The sequence below is a fragment of the Condylura cristata genome, unplaced genomic scaffold (assembly GCF_000260355.1).
Source record: "Condylura cristata isolate star-nosed mole 26May11 unplaced genomic scaffold, ConCri1.0 scaffold00024, whole genome shotgun sequence".
Taxonomy (NCBI): domain Eukaryota; kingdom Metazoa; phylum Chordata; class Mammalia; order Eulipotyphla; family Talpidae; genus Condylura; species Condylura cristata.
The window spans coordinates 19,222,822-19,240,360 of NW_004567125.1; the positions used below are offsets into that span (position 1 = coordinate 19,222,822).

At 44.9% G+C, this 17,539-nt stretch overlaps 1 protein-coding gene across 1 annotated transcript in view; it reads right to left on the reverse strand.

The window, feature by feature from the left end:
- KIAA0040 (KIAA0040 ortholog) overlaps positions 1-15,950 on the reverse strand; it is a 31,590-nt gene extending 15,640 nt beyond the window's left edge. The window contains exons 1-2 of the mRNA XM_012728970.1: positions 15,877-15,950; positions 2,288-2,372 (exon numbers count right to left, since the gene is read on the reverse strand). The gene's annotated coding sequence lies outside the window, so the exon portion shown is untranslated. The remainder of the gene's footprint in view (positions 1-2,287; positions 2,373-15,876) is intronic.
- Positions 15,951-17,539: the final 1,589 nt, after the last annotated feature.

Here is a 17,539-nt window from a genome sequence, read left to right on the forward strand (position 1 = left end):
AAGGCTGGCAGAGGGGTATGGTGGGAAGAATACTAAGCAAGAAATCAGAGCATCCAATTCTAATCCAGGTTCATTGTCCTCCAAATCTCTAACCTTGGGCACATCAACTAAGCTTTCCAAGCCCTTCCCTCATCTGAGAAATGAAGCTATTAGCCATATCAGATTTCTCTCAGAATTGCTAGGAAGGACAAAGCAAGACCTGCGAAAGAACACGGAGAAGGGAAAATTGCAATCTAAATGCAAGGTAGTGGTAAATTAGGGGATTATACTAAAAAGATGAATTCAAGCTAAAATTAGAACCCTGAGCTTCTCTTACTAATGCAGCCCTCCACCCTCTTCAGGGCTCCCCTCCCTGTGTCTGCCCTCATCCCTTCCTTTATGAAGCAGTGTCTTTAGGAGCTATGCCTCTAGTGTGGAGAACTTCGGAGCACACACAGTGACCTCACTCACGCTGGGGTTTGCTGTCTGACCATATCCTGGTGTTGGTGCTAATAAAGCCTGTAGTCATGGTTACAGCGAATACCTTAGTTAATTTCACAGTTCAAAACTGTTTGGTAAAAGACTTTAGAGCCAGAGTTTGTGGGTGTGGTCAAGCACCTAGGTAAAGTTTTATTTTGGGGAAGTGAGACTCTGAGGTCATTTTTGAATTTGTGGGATTGGGAGGGGCAGTGGTTCCTCTGTCCCAGAAATAAAGGTCCCTCTCTGTGGCTGCCTCTCATTACTGCTGTGTAAATCTTCCAACGTCATGTCCTCTTGGAGGCAAAGAGTGTTTTTTGAAAAAGCAAGAAGACAACTAAACTCTTGTGTGATTCAAGGTCTCGCACACAGGTAGGAATTAAAAAATAGACCTCAAATGGAAAGTTACATAATTCTTTTTAATATTACAGTGGAGGACTTAGAAGTCTGCTAACTTTGCAACAATAACTGAATGACAGACTTATTTATTTTTCTGAGTGGTGGTGAGGGAGAGGTTTATAGGCTGGACTAGATGAAAACTAATGGAGTGGCAAAAATATACAATTATGCAATTCAAAAGCAATGCAGAAATGGCTAATTTTCCTTTCCATTTCCTTCTTTCATTTAATGTTAACGAAAGTTTGGGACAATTAAAAGCCCAAAGTTACCTTAGTGTAATATTCAGGTTTAAAGGCCTTTGTCAAAGCCAACTATAGTGGGAGTGAGCAGAAAATGCTCATTCCAGTTGTAACTCACTTCCCCACCCCCAAGGAATGCACAATGTGGAATGTTCCAGATTCACTAAACTTTGGGCTACAGGCTTTCCTCCTGAAGACAGTAATACAGAGGGGTTGACATTAAATCCTTTACTTTCATCTGGATTTAAATCTGAGACTCAAATGGCACGTGAAGATTTTTCTTAATGTTGGTAAATAATTGTTGGTGAGTGCAGAGGGCATGTAAGTGTGCTAAATTATTTATTGATACCCAGTGTGCAACTGCATCCTTTTCCTTTGATACTTAGGACTCTACTTGTCTCTTCATTGCAGCTTTGGGTACCTTGGTGCAACTAGAATATTACCTTTAAGCTTCTGTTATAGAGATATTCTGGAACCACCACTGACTGCATCCCCTCTCTGATCCCCTTGGTTTGTCTGACGGCACCCGAAAATATCTTCTCTATGCTGAAATTCCCCTCCCATATGAGATAGCAGTGCGAAAATATTTGATTTGCAGAATGGACAATTGTTTAAGCTGGGGGTTGCAGAAGCAGGGTGCAGGGCTGGTGCCCTATGGTTACTAACACACACACATACATACACGGTGACCCCTCCCCATCCATCCTCACATACTGCGCCAGTCTTGGCTGTAGACCTCAAAGCTTTGTAGAAGATTTTTAGGGAGGGTGACAGGTAAGGTCACTGAACTCAGGCCTTCTTTCCAAACTCTCCACAGGGTGACCGTAGGGCTGATTCCTGCATCAAACTTGAGGTTTTATTTCCTATCAGCAGCCCAAAAGACTTTTTAACTTCTTGAAAAAGTAAAACACTGAGTGGGAACATTTGATAGAGTGTGGCCTGACTTCTGTTCCTTAGAAGACAGGATAAGATATTAAGGATGGGGAGTTGACTCAGAGCAGCCCGCGAAGGGGCAGATAGTTCTACTCCTTAGTGGGAGTTGCGGGGCTCCAGAACTCTAGTTCTGGCTTTGACTTTTATCTGGTTTTATTGTTTATGGTCCTATGAGCTGATTTCCAGGCTAAAAGTATGAATACCAGGAGAATAGGGGACACAAACAGAAGTGGGTAGGGGAAGCTGGTTCAAATGCTCACCTGTGACTTCCTCAGCGTGCTTTCTTGGGAAGATGACACATTTGCTTTGGGCATCAGATTCTTCATCACCAAGATGGAATAAAATCTGGATAAGTTTAAAATTTGAATTAATAAAATAAAACTACATAAAAGAATGATGACACACACTGCTTCTATTGACAGATGTTGGGGGCAAGGTTGGGAGGGAGATGGGCTTCCTCTTAGTCTACTATTCTGAAGGTTTGACCGCTACTTGTACTTCCAAAGTAGACGTGAGACCTGTCTCATGAAATCCAGGTGCCAAAGCAGACAATACTGACAAATGCATTCCTGTACTACCAGGGACCCTACAAATATTTTGAATCAGCGTTGCTATTATACTCTGGGTATCATGATGTAGGGATGTGGCAAAAAACATCCTTCCTCCATTCAGCCAGGGTGTCAAAGTAGCCTGAAGATTCTTGGGAAATTTACTGCCATGCTGGAAGGTCATGCTGCATGGACCCGCCCTCTCCCAGGTGAGCTCTTCCACCTGGCTCTGTAGCTGGGTAATCTGAATCCTCCACGTGCCATGCCCAGGTGACCTGAGGTTCCTGTGGGCCAGCTGAGCATGTCCACCCGGCTGAGCAAGTTCTGACAAGCACATTCCATCCTTAGCCTGATATGGCGGGGCTGTGCTACTTGATGTGTGCCCAGGGAGTGCTTTGTGGCTGGCCCCCACTGACTCTAAAGGTGGGTAGAGGGGGTGGGGGGAAGAGGCCTGCATGGAAAGTGTGCTGCCCTTACTTTGTTTACTGAGTTATTATAATGAAAATAATGCTGTGAGCCTATATCTCTGTCTACATGAAGAGGATGAGTGGTAATAACTATCTGCATCAATCACATATGCTATTGGAATTAAATTTTCAAAACTGCAAATGGGTTTCATTTCATGAAGTGTTACCAAAGTACCTACTAGGTGATCAACATGGTGCTGAGGGAAAAAAAAAAAAAGGAAATATGTGACCTGGCGCCTATCCTAGGAGCATTTATCAATGAAACTTAGCACACTGTAAGTCCTGCTCTGTTCTGTCACTGAAAATATAAGTCACTGAACCTGAAGTCCCAGGTTTCTTATCAGTTAGATGGAAAGATAATCATCACACTGACCCACAAGTGTTGTGAAAGATAAATACAGTCCTGAGTGGCTTAAGGACGTTTCGGTCAATGACAGACGACAGATGCCCTGGTGTTCCCAACAGGCTGACCATCCACCTCAGCGTGCTCTAAGCTCTACCATGCAAGTGTGTAATTAAGCTCACTGACATCTGCACAACTACATCATCACCTGACAATGTACTTCTCAGAACATATCCTCGTTGTTACCTGATGTATGATCATAACACAAGTGAGAGTTCTTTATAAGCTGAAAATGCTCTGCAGGGTTTAGTTTTCAAAAATAATAACAGCAAGTAGAGGCTGAAGTAAATATCCTAAAGCGCCCAAACGTATGCACCATTAGAAAGAGAGATCAATGTTCATTTAGGTTGTGCAGGCCCCATGCTGCATGTTACCATGTGGAGAGCTGGCCACACAGAGGCCAGCACATACGGAGCTTGGGGCTGGCATAGCAGTGAAGACACCTTCCAGGAAGAGTGGGAAATGAGTGGCAGAGGCAGGGATGGTGAAATTGCAGAGAGCTGAGAAGGTTTAATATAGGTTTGGTATAATGGGCCCAGGGAGGCCCTAAAAGTTAGTGAACAGAGGAGATAAAACAGCATCCATGTTTTACAGACCACCTTTTCTTGTTTGATCCTTCTTAAATTCCAGGTATGCCTTGGCTAGAGTAAGTGTTCAGCTCCCTGGGGTTCCCAGACTGCCTGCCCTAACCAGCCGTGCTCAGTAATCACAAATATTACAATAAAAAAAAAAAACACCTTTTTATTAATAGCATACTCTCTCCCCTAGACAAAATCTGATTATGAACTGAAATGAAATATCACCAAACCAATCAGAAAGAAACTGCTATTTATTTCCTGATCCCCTGGGAAAGGGGGGGGGCAGTAGATAAAGGCTCTGATGTAATCACTTCTCTAGTCTTTGAACTGACATGAATGGTCATATGTTCATTTATGACTGGAGAAACTTCTATTGAAGGTCCGCATTTGTAACTCGTTTTCATTTTTAAAGGCTTCTACAAACATTTCTTCAATCTTTCAGAAGGAGGGAGGGCAGGACTTTCTTGCCCTTTTTCACAGATGAATAAACTGAAGAGTAGAACTATGTTCAGAATTTGTTTAACATTGCAGAGCTGGTTAGTGGCCGAGGCAGGGTTTTAGTTTTCCGTTTCCTAAAGCCACTTCATCGGCTGAAAACACAAGGATAGGCAATGGCAACCAGTCGCTCTTACATTCACAAAACCTTCCCTTTCTCACTTTCAGTAAGATTTCCTGAACGTGGTCTCTTTCCTGCTTTGAGGCTCTACACAGCTTCTTCATCTGAAACCCACAACTCTACACCAATCCTACCCCAACCTCTGTCACTGAGTGTCCCGTCTGTAGATTCATTAGGTCTCAGCTGAACCATTACTCCCCTTGGGAAGCCTCTCATGACCTCATTAAGGTTAGACCCCCTGCCCGGCCTGTGACCCCATCTCTACCCTGCCACCATCACCATAGCCCGTTACTGCTTCAATAATTACTCAGTTTATCTTCCTCTCTAGGAACAATCTGTTCTCTTCATAGAATTTCCAACATTTGGGACATACTTGCCTTTGGAAAATGTTTTCTGAGTTAATGAACAAACATTTTTATAGAGGCAGGCAATGAGGCCCACTGAAATGAACTGCCCAAGGTCACCCAGCTCAAAGATGATGCAGCAGTTCTCCTATCCCGCCATATCCGGTGTTCGTTCCACTGCCATGTGGGTGTCTGAGTTCACACACAGCACTATGATCAGGTAGGAGGAGACATTCAGGAAAAACAATATTCACCATTGGAGTTTCAATATTCCGAGATTGGGAAATTCTCATCCTGGTCTCCATGCCAAATGTTCTTTGGCATTCCAGAGCACAGGCACGCTCTGCAGGTCTTTTTTGGTGACTGGCTAGGTTTGAATATCGAATGAGGCTGTCAGTGCCAGGAAACAGAGATGACAGCAGGCAGACTGACTTTCAAAGATTGCTGACCTCAATCAGAGATGTGCTGTAGCCCCATGGGTGCCATTTTGAATACTAAGTTCCCATCAGCTGAAAGTGTAGTGTCACCATTGTTGAAAAAATCTTGTTTGGTTCTGTTCCCAACACATTTTGGTGTTCATGGATGGATTTAATTTGGTTTGGTGATTTCTGATTGCCTAGTCAATTGAGTATGTTCATAGCACTAAATTTTCTGATACCTCTTGTGATCCAGTGGCAAAGAATTCAAGGATGCAAAAACTAGTTATTACTACAGAAAGCTCTTCTTTTTCCCAGAGGGAAAAACTCCCTTTTGCTGGCTTTTTTCTTCCTTTCCCTGAGTCCGGGTTGTTGATACAATTGAGGCTGAGGAGGCCAAGAACAGCATTTCTACACTGTGCAATGCAGAGCAGACAGTTCAGTTCAGTGCGTGCTATCAAGTACTCAACATGCACGAGAGGATATTTTCTCCTTTCTAACGCTTTGCTGAATCATATTGCCTAACAAGGAGCAGAAAGCCAGCCAACTACCTGGGTAAGCAATTCCAAACTGAACTAAAGACACAGACGGTGAACTCAAGGAATTTGTCTTCTGTTGGGGAAAATGGATGAGCACAGTGAAAACTATAAAACACAACTAGTTAAGTGTTTCCTAGGAAATACAAGTAAATGGTTCCGGGAGTGACAGGAGGACTAGGCAAAGCTTTGTGAAGGGGCTGAGTTGAGTTGGCACCTGAGGGAGAATGGGATGGTAAAAGTCAGTGCAAGTTGATGGTTCTGGGAGATGACAGGAGGATTAGGCAAAGCTTTGTGAAGGGGCTGAGTTGAGTTGGCACCTGAGGGAGAATGGGATGGTAAAAGTCAGTGCGAATTGAGAATGGAGGGGATTCTAGGTTGCTGGAGAAAGCATAGTGGGCTCAAAGAAGGAATTCCATGGAGGTGGCCCAGGCTTCCCCCAGATCTGCAGGCTTCCAGCTTTCCATTGTTTCCATGACAGCACCCAAACACTTACTCCAGCACCCCCCTCCCTCAACCCTTTTCCCTGCCAGCTGCTCTAATCCAGGGCATTTCGGAAAGCACTCTGAGGGGTCTTCAAGGTTGTGGCCCACCAAGGAGGGCTGCGCTGGAAGCTCTCTCCCTGATGACTTGAATGTCCTGTGGTGAAAAGCTCATCTCCTGATGACTTGGAGGTCATGGGCTGGGGTTGGGGTGATGGATGATGTGCTTCCTGAGGACATTTAGGGAAGCTGTTCATATTTGACCATGAAGGCAAATTACTGTGTAAGAAAACTTGAGTGACCAGCAAGTTTTCTGCCTCCTCCTGTTCCAGACACACTTTATCCTTCTGTATAGTCTTAACTTTGGTGGTAATCCTAGATTGCAAAGCTGGGGTCATGGGGTAATCAAGACTGATTACAGCTGGCTCAAGTTCTAAGGAATCTTCCTCACTGCTGTTAACATTTAACATAAGGTCAGTGAAGACCACATGAGAATTTCGTCCAAAGGACTAAACCTAGAGATGGGAAGTTGCAGCAAACTGGAAACCCCCTTGGTATGTGTGACCAGGGAGTGGGTTTGTTGGGTTGGCAGCTCCCCAGTTTCATGGCACCAAATCCCTATATTCCTGTATGGCTGCATTTTCTTGGCTTTTTGATGGGCCAGCTTGCACCAATCCCCCTTCCTTCCCATCACCGTCTGACTTTGGAACATTCCATTACCTCTTTGTGCCTCAGTTTCCTCAACTCTAAAAGAATGAGAACAGACGCTACAGAATTGTTATGGAAATCAAAGAAGTTAAAAATTCTTTTTAATGTGATTCAAACAGTCTCTGGCACAGAAGAAATGCTCAGTAAACATTAACTTTATCCTGGGGTCCTGAGGTATTTGAGCTTGATCCCTGCTATGACCCAATAGCCAGGATCTTAGGATGCAGAAGGGACCTCAGGGATGACTTATGAGTGTAGTGCAGCAAGGAGAGCCTCCATTATTTTAGGCAGGGCCAGCAGAAATGCTCTGGCCTGTACAACTGTAGCAAAGATTGATCTGTGTACAGCCCCCAGTAGCTGGGGTGAGGGAAAGGGGGATTTGGTAAGCTGGGCTTTCTGGAAGCATGAGTTGCATATAGATCATTATAGTTCCCTCACCTACTGGTAGCTAGGTGCTTGCAGACCCCGAGGAAGGCCTCTGTTGTTTGTTTTTGTTTCCTGAAGCCTTTAATATAGAAACACCACAAGCTGAAATGCTTAAGAAATGTGTGCAAAGGGACCTCCCTGGTGGCACAACAGGTAAAAGCATAGCACTAAGAAGTTAGCTTCAGCTGCTTCAGCATGAGTTCAATCCCAGGCCAGGGAGGTGACCCACATGGCACAACAGACCTCTCCTGTCTCCTGTCTTGCCTGCTGCTTCCCTCAGCAGTATACTTTGTCAATCTGCCTGTTTTGCTCCCCACTCTGTCTCTGGTGAATCCTCTCACCCCCCACCATCACACCTCTGCCCCTTATCCCAGGTCTGTATGCACAAATAAATAAAGCTTTTAAAAAAAATGTGTGGGGGAAAAATATATCCAGAACCATGTTGGGGCAGCTTTTGCCTTCTAAAGCAAGGCCACCAGGCCTCCTGAGAGATTTTATAATCCGGGTGACAGCATGTGATGACACCCAGATTCCTTTGGCCAACCCTGGAGTAGAGGAGTGAGTGTTACTAAGTGGGAAGTACCCAAACTTTCTGATAAGCAATTGCTTCTTACACCTGATGGCAGAGGTGAATTGCCACAGATATGGCACAGCTCCAAGCTTGGAGTCTTTCAGGTAGAAACACACCCTTGAAAAGAAGTGGAATCACAGTAGGGGAGAGGGCTTTACCAGTTCATTTTATTTATTATTTAGGATCCCAGGCCAGTCTACATTCTCCCAGCGGGGCAAGGGAAGATTTCTTCATAGTACCCTTTAAATGACCTTTACTCTCTTCCCTCTTTTCTGTTGTTTTCATGTAACTGGTGCCTGTTCCCATGTAAAGACAATATAGATCATTCTATTTCCTCCCTTGGGCCCCATCTGTTCCAAGAAGGCCTATGAGTTGAAATACAGGTTCCAGCAGTTTTATCTGAGAGGCATGAATTTAATGAACAGCTACTATGTGCCAGATACTGTAAACTGGGAAAGCAACTGTGACATGGTGGTGCCAAAGGGTGACTGCAAAGAGTAAAACATTGTTGAGGGTTGCAATAAAACCATGGATTAGATTTCATCTCCTCTGGGGAGCCCCTCTTCCAGAACTGGACCAAGTGTTCTGGGACCCTGAGTTGTGTTGACAACTACCTTAGTATATCATAGCTTCTGTCTGTCTGCCAAAATATATTCTTTGCTCCTGAGATATAGAACAGCTTCTTATTCATCTTTGGTAGCAGCTGTAGAGATTCCTTGTAGTAAAGGATTATGGTTTCTATCTGGACCAGGGATGAGCACCCAGCTCTTGGTCTTGGAGACCTCATGTTTCTCATCTGTAAAATGGAAAATCCTCATCTAAAAAAATTAACTGCCAGGAGGGTTAAATGGGAGGAAATAGGTGAAGTGCTCACTGCCATGCCTGGAGCACACATGCTTCTCCATCAGTGTTACCATATGATCTATACAACAAAAAGGACTCATACTTTAGGTATTTCCTATCTCTAGCCATTCAGGTGACTCTGCATCTCCAGGACAATGAGAAGCAGAATTTAATCTCTCATTTGACATAAAATCAAAGGCAACAAATAGGGACCAGTGTGGGAAAGCATGCCACTTAATATGCATATTACCCTCAAGAAAGGAAAGGGAATTTATAAGTATGCTGAAAAAAAAAATGTAGGAGAGGGGAAACAATTTGGCAGTTCCTTGAAAAGTTAAACATAGAATTACTATATAATCTCACAATTCCAATTCCAGGTATATATCCAAACAAATTCTTATGCATGAATTCACAATAGCCAAAAGGTGAAAACATGCCAAATATCCATCAATGGATGAAAAGATAAACAAATTATGGAATATACATACGCACTGGAATATTATTCAGTCATGAAAAAATAAAGCACTAATATAGTCAGGTGTTGCTTTAAGACATTTTTGTCAATCATGGACCACATATACCATAATGGTCTTTATGTATAGTCTGGATGTGTAGCGCCTTTAGCATATAGGTTTGTAAAGGAATAGTGTTCTCATTAATTTAAGAGATGCCATCAGTTTTGTTAGTGTGTATGTATTCAGTCACTCTAATACCATATGTTGAATCACTTCATTGCTGCACTGGCAATTGCTACTCAGTGACTTAATATCCCTTATGGAGGGAATTATATTTTTTTAAACCACTGAAAACTTATTCTTGGAAAATGTCAGTCAGGATCATCAGAACTTCTTCCCATAAGGCACATGCCCTGTGACTATATTCCCTTCTCTTGTCTCAGTGTCAGGGAAATAGTGCCGTTGTCTGGAAGTGAGATATTCTTTCCATGGCCAGCTCTGGAAATTAGTGCCATCCATCCACTGGAAATATGGCAAAAATCAGCGCTCTCCTCAGTGAGGCCGATAAAGTCCTCTTGCAAAGCGACAAAAAGCACAGTAGTCAGAGATCGTAAAATCTTAACACTCCCCAGCACATCATTGCTTTTTTTCCGGAACCAGAGAGGCCTTTGATCCAGTTTTCCCACAGGACAGTATCTCGTTTCTAATTTGGAAACGAGGAGCTCTCTGAGCAGGTCATGTCTGGGTGGCGTGGTCTCCAAATGGACTTCTCTCTCTCAGTGAAGGTTTCATTATGGGATGGTTTGGGTCACCCATGTAATGAGCCTGGAGACTTTAATCTAGGCCACTGCTGTGCCATGCTCACAGTTGCTGCTCAGCAGATTGTGGACCTTGGGCAGGAGGGACTGTTTCAGGTCAGGAGCAGAAGTTGGAGAGAGGAGGGGGTAGAAGGTAGAAGCCATGTTATTTACAAGAATGGGATTTGGTAGGTGGGGTAAGTCTCCAGGGGCTGGCCTTAAAAGTGGTGTGTTCTCTTTCAGTTTTGCATTTCTCTTTGGCACAATGTTGAATAAGCCCTGTGATGTATTTGTAAAATAGCTTGACAGGTGTGGGGGCAGCAATGGCTGTTATTTTCGTTTCCTCAAATTCTTAGCACTGCTATGAATTTTCGTTTCCTCAAATTCTTAGCACCACAACAAAAATTTGTGGGAGCCAAGAAAGCTTGGATTTAAATTTTTTTTTTACTGCTGGTCCCTACACTGGAAAAGGCACTTTGAGCTCTGTATTAGTTCCTGGGTGACTTTAGGCCATTGTCCATGAGGGAGTCTAAAACCTCCAGGCTTTGATGAGGGATTTACCAGCAGGGGACTTTTAAAAGCTGACACTTAGTTCTATGTGGTACCACATAAGAATGTAAGGTTAGAAACTTCCAGCAGAAAGACACAGACTCAGTGTCTTACACAGTTTGGAGAGGGAAAGCAGGGTTCTGACATGCAATGCAGCATTCTCTCTCTTATGTAAGATGACCCCAGTGGCATGTCATTTAGGTTAAGACACAGCATGTTCACTATGTAACCTTCTGTTCCCAGAACACTAAAGCCAAAGGGACTTTCCAGTCTCCACTGCTTCTTACCCTACACCCAAGCCCTGGCCTCTACACTCATCTGTAAACCTGTGTTCCCCTGACTCTTCCGTCCTAGGACAATTTGAAGACTAAGTACTATATCACATGCAACTAGCCTTATTGCTATTATGTATTTTTCCCCCTCTCCTCTGCCAACTTTCTTTTATGACTGGCCCAGAAAATTGAAAGAAATTGCTCATAGCCTTTCCTTAAGACATTTGCTTAAAAATAGGGTTGTATTTGAAAAGAAAAAATGTCAACTGAAAAACATCCTGACAGAAAGACGTTGTAGACAATTAACAGCAAGAGCGAGTCTGCAGTGGCGTACAAACACAATCTGCAATTTTGACCAAGAAAGACAGCAATGATCAGGTTTTCTTTCACTTCCTAGTAACAAACTGCATGGAGCAGCTTGCTTACGAACTTGGGAGCAAGTCTCTTCCCAGCGGCGGGACTTGGTTTGGACCCTGCCAGAGCCCCTTGGGAACTGCCCTCAAAAACAAAAACAAAAAATCTTGTGTTTATGTGAGGTTCATTTAGGAACTCAGCTGCCCTTGCTTGGTCTCCTCTAAATGTTCACTCGCTTGCTTCCCCATCATGGCTGTTCAGATGGCCCAGGTCTATAGGGCTGGGGCTGGGGCTTGCCCTTCAAAAAATTTGCTGCAGGTTTTCCTTGTGCTGCTTGGAGAGAGGATCAGTCTATCTGCCATCCTTTGGTCTCTTTCACTGTGCCCCGATGAGTCTCAGGAGCTGTTATTCGCCTGCAGCGCTTCTCATGCATTATGAGGTTGTGTGTTTGATGTGGGAGACTGACCTGTCACTTAGTCTCAAAACATTCTTTGTGCAAGTTGTGCAAAAATATGAAGATGGTTTCAGTTTATTAAGGCACCCAGTGCTGTTTTTTGGGAGGTCTTTGGGAATTCTTGAGAGAGGACTGAAGCTGAAGAAACAGAAGGGATGTGTGCGGAATGAAGACTGCCTTAAAGGATGATGTTTGCCTGACTCTGCTGCTGCTTTTATCCCTTAGGCAACTCTGGGAAGATTCAGCCCTCCTGTGTGTGTGTGTGTGTGTGTTTTCAATTGAGATAATACTGGTTGACAACACTTATGAGATTCAGAGATATAGGGTCACACTTATGTATGTTACCACACCCCAGCCACCTCCAAGGCTCCCTATAGTCCTCCACTGTAGTCACAGTGCTCCCTCTGCCTCCTACTCTGCCCCTCCCCCTTTCTGCATTATCTCTGCCAGCATTTGAGAGCCTGTGCTTGTCATTGTATGTGAGAAACAGAAGATTCCAGGTGATAGAGCCCTTTAAGGTTCTATACTATTTAAGTCTCTCCATCTTCTGTCCATGAATGAAAGAGACAGCTTGGACTTTGGTCTCTCTCTTAACCAGCTATTGACTGGGCACACACTTCACCTCTCTCAACTGCCTTTTGCTCATTTGTGAAGTGAGGGTTGGGCTGGCTTATCTCAGAAGTGTTTTTCCATTTAAAGTTTTGAGTCTGTGGTTACTTCCTTTTCTTCATCAACAGCTCCTACAGAAGTCTGTTTACTTGACATTTCTGATATAGGCATAAAATCTGAGCTTCACTAAATTGGAATATATTTAGTTTCCCAGGTTTGGACATGGGAAACCATAGAGACATCCAAGCCATCAAATGATGCTCAGATTCTGGGTGACTATGGATTTAACCAGCACCTGAGTCTAAGTGGACTCAGCTCTAAGTGGGGTCGGATGCAGATTATACCCTGCACAAGTATTAGTGCAGTTTTACTTCTGTGAGCTCTAACCATTTTAGCAAAGGAGCAAAAAGAGAGGCCAGAATAGATGCTGGCCATTGATGAGATGGAAGGAGAATTTTCTAATTATTGCCTCATCATATTTCATACAATTCCAAATCTGCAAGTCTGTGCCTAAGATGTTTCCCAGATCCCATACCTGTGAAGTCCATCTTATTCAGGTAGCTTCAAAAGGCAAGATTAGTAAAAATAATAAAACGCCTCACATTTTAAGGAGACTTGCAATTTATGTGATGCATTTAATGGCCTTTCTTTACATCTTGATTATGATTCTAACCATTCTATCCTGGGTGAGTAATAATTTTCTCAACTTTAAATGTTAGGGAATGAAGCTGAGAGATTCAAAGACTTGTTCAAGGTCAACCAGTAAATGGTCAAAGCAAGAATTAAACTCATATCTATCTAGTTCCCAAGTTCAGGGTTTTTTTCTGTTTACACCACGTCACGTAAGATCTAGGCCTTGGCAGTTAGACCTAAAGAACTACTCTATAGAGCTTTGCAGTTAGTCTGAGGAAGTCATCCCTCTCATTGGCACTAAGGGGGGACTCTCCCACACACGTGTAATAACTAGACTTGGGGTGTGAGCTCTGGCAAGGTTTTAGCAGATCTAACTACAGTATTCATTTTTCACATGGGGGACTGATTCCTAGGGATTCCCTTGTTTGATTAAATGTACTATTGCTGTGTTATTGACTCAAAATTCTCTCCACTCCTTTTTTAGGTATGACCCTGCAAGGCATCTTCAGAAAGCCCTTGGGAGTCTAGAGTCATCTGGATGTCACCATATAATGTGAAAACAGTACCAGTAGATCACTACCAACAAATCCAGGACTCCCAGCATCGACAGGGTTGCTTAGTTGCCCGCAGCACTGCTTTGATGTGTAACATCTGGATGGTAAGTTCGAGCTGCCTCCACCTTTCTTGGAGTTCCAGAGCTGCATATTACTGTTCACCAACTACTTCCACCTGGACCGCTCTTGGGTCCATCCAACTTAGAGTTAAGTATTAACCTTCTTCTCACACAATTTGCTTCCCAAATCCCAGTCTTTCCCTGGCTCATATGATCTCTGTTGTGTGCATCTAAGACATTTCTGCATCCCCAGCTCAGTCTCTTCTCATCATTCTCTGTTCTTCTCATCCCTACTTCATCTCATCTACTTGGTCACCAGGTATTTCTGACTTTATTCCCTAAACACCACTAACATTCATTTCTTTTCCTCAGTTCCCTCTGCCATTTTCTTATTTGAGGTTTTTCCATATCTCTGCTTCCCAAACTCCCCATATCAGCCTCCAGGTGGCCTTTAGTTCTCTCTCCAAACACAAATCTAACTGTGCCCTTTCCTGCTTAAAAACCAAAGGTGTGTTCCCACCGCTACAGGAGAGAGAGCTCGCCACTCCTTGGGATAGTAGTGTGAACCTTTCCTCTGCCTGAAATACCGTTTCCCTGGGAACTCGTAATCACTTCAACATCCTCTTCACCCATCACTTCTGCAGTGTTGACTGCCTAGATAAGCCCCAGGGGAATTTATCACACCCTCCTTTGGGTTGTTTCAGTGTTCTGTTGCTGCTGCTGTTGTGATGAAAATTATTCTGAACTATAGCATGTTTTTGTCTGTCTCATTTGCCAGACCGAGGCAGAAACTGTCCTGTTATCTTTGGGCTCCAAGGTCCTGGCATACTGCACAGCACATGGGTGCAGTAACTGTTGACTGGATGGATAGGATGGGTGGCCTTGCCTTGGATGTCATCCAGCTTGTGGAGAGATCATCATTCTCTCAAGTTTAGTCTTCAGGCAAAAGGGCAGACCTCATGCTCTTGTTACTCCAGTTCCACAGGCAAAATATTGGCAAAGTGTGGAGGCTGGAGAAACTCTGGTTTTGCAGCATCTTTTTCCCTAAAACTGTGTCTGGGGTGAGAATGGGGAGCCACAATTGCAGAGAAAATGAAAGACTTGATCAGATTAACCAATATAGCTGCTGCCCTAGCCAGCCCTGTGTTAAGGGAAGGCACATCAGAGGAGAAGGGATATGGTCAGACCCTTGCTAAATTCTGTAGGTAGAACTTGCAGACCCTTTTCATAAAAGAGCTGATCACAATATGCTGTTTTTAAGTCCCGCTCCTTCTAATAATACTCTCCCATTGGCCAGCAGGTCTTCCACGTGAGCCAAAACACCTTAAAATTAGTTTGAGGTGGAAGAACCTTTGAATTTTAGCTGAGTGAATGAAACACAGCAGCTTGGGAAGGTGCAGAAACGGCTCTTTCTCATTCAACAGAATCTTGGAACTTCTGCAAGGTAGTAGGCTGCTGCTGGCAGCATTCACTGTGAAATTAGGGCAGTGCTTGTCTGTGCTTCAGTTTCCCTTTCGGTTAAGGTTAGGCAGGACTGATCTTCCCACTAAAGTTTATCTAACTGCTCTTACATAATGTATTCCTCTGAAGTTCTTCAAAATGTCAGGGAAACAGATCTTTGGTGTCCTCCAGGACACCTCATAGGTGGGGTGGGGGACTAGAAATGGGACTTTGAGAGTCAAGTAAGGAGTTTTGGCTCACCACCGCAGTGTGCTGGGAGCTTGGGGGAGTGCTGAAAGGGTCCCATTCCACTCTCGGCTCCAGGCCATCTTTTCATTTTGGCCTCTTTCTTAGCCCCAGTGACAGCTTGACTTCCCATAGAATAATTTAGAAGCATCCTAGCCCTCGTGCTTTTTGGAAGCCTTAGGCTTTGACTTTTTCTGTAGCAAAAAGACTATCCATCTGTCTTTCAAACTGCTCCTGCTGGCAGTTGGTGTGAGTCTACTGGGGCGAGAAAACTCCACCTCAGCCCCCTAAAACACTGCAAACTCAGCCTGCAAGCCAAGGTGAGACAGTTAAGAAACTGAGCAATGGGGGTGGGGAGTGGGGGTGGGGAACACATTAGAGATGGAAGAGAGGCTACTTGGAAACAGCCTGTTAATATCACTTATTTTTAGGAGGGCAGTTTAACATATATTTTAAAACATACACGATCACAAACGTGTTGAGACTCACCTTTCAGTCCTCCGGAAGGCTTCCTGCAGGCGCGGCGGCAAGCGATCAGCGGGAGTGTCCCGTGCGCCGGCGACAGAACAGCGGCACAAGAGCCACTTTCTTTTAGGGGAGCCCCTCGTGTCCCACGCGGAGCCAGTCGGGACTGAACAGCACAGCCCGCTGGCGCCGCGCGCGTACCTGCGACTCGCTAGGGAAAAGGCGCCCTCTGTGTTCCCTCTTCTCCCCGCCAGCCAACGCCTCGCATTTTTGAGGTTTCACTGCAACTCTATCCTGCCCTTAAGTCACTCAACTTTCTGAATCAACCTCTCTCGCTCTCGCTGCCTGGGACGGGCCATCCAGGCTCGGTGGAGCGCGGGGTGCCCTCGATTTGGGCGCACACGCCCCAAACGTGCCCTCCCTCTCTGTCTTCACGCCGGTTACCCCCACCCCCAGCCCCCGCCATTACGTGTCGGTGCCCCCCTCCGTCCCGGAACACGCCTCCTTTGGGACTTAGCCGCTAGGGCAGAGTCAGCCTAGTTTCTGTAACAGAAGTTTTACAGGCTCATGGCAGTTCGCAGGGACAGGACTGGGAAAATGGGCTTACACAGTCAGTAGCCTTCTTGAAAAGGGGGAGGTAAATTTTGGGAGGGAGACCACCGGGCAGACTGGATGAAGGTTCCAGTGGCATCTGGACTCCCCTAAGGCAGCCCCTCATGCCCAGGTGGAGGGCACATAGCATCTCCCAGAGTCTTCCTGTGCTCACTGAAGGCTTTAAGGAGCACTGCTTACCACCCGGGACTGTGGACGCAGAGCTGCAGGGAAAACTGCCTTCAAGATGTTCTCAGAGCTTCTTCCCTTCTCACCCTCCCTTGCTCACCATCAGTTTACTTGTGGGTGGTCCAGTCTTCAGCACCTGGAATGCTGCTAAAGGAAAGAGCCAGTAACCATGTTGTTGGGTTACAAATTCCAGACGCCATGCAACTGATGACCCAGGCAGGGAGCTTGTGCGAGGGTACTTGGGTGGGCAAGGGGGTGATGCCAGGCCCTGGTCCTCATCAGATACACACCAGGAGGTCCTTCCAAAACATGGGCCTGAGAGGCTACCCTCTTGACTGTATGCCCGGCACCGGTGCTGAGCTGGTCTAGCTCTCCATCTACTGTGCTTGAGTGCTGGTGTCCTGTGGCCTCTGTGTGTGGATATCAGGATGATCAGTGCAGTCAACTGTTTTCAGCTGTGGAATAAGAGATTCCTTTCTCTTAGTGCAGGAGAACCAAATGACCCAAAGAGAAACGCAGCACACTGATGAGAAATATCAAGGATGAGTAAAAGAAAAAAATGTTCTTCCCCCCAACAGAAGGAGATTAGATCTTCTTCATGGAAATTTAAGTGGAATGAACTCAGCCTGTATTTGTATAAGAAGGGGGAATGTGGGCTCCAGAAGAAAGTGGGCAAATGAGTGGTCAGGTAGGGAGGACACAGGAATTGGAAGATGGGTTTGAAAGACTGCTTGGGAGCATTGAGACTTAAGTAGAAGTGTTTTGCCCAAGCCAGAAATGCTTCACCTGTAATCACACTTTAGCCTGTCATTGTCTACCTATGTCAAGTTGGTTCCTCCCAAGATTGTGGGGGTACTGTCACAAGGCCCCAAATGCTGCAAATGGCCACTTTCGACATTAAGGCAGG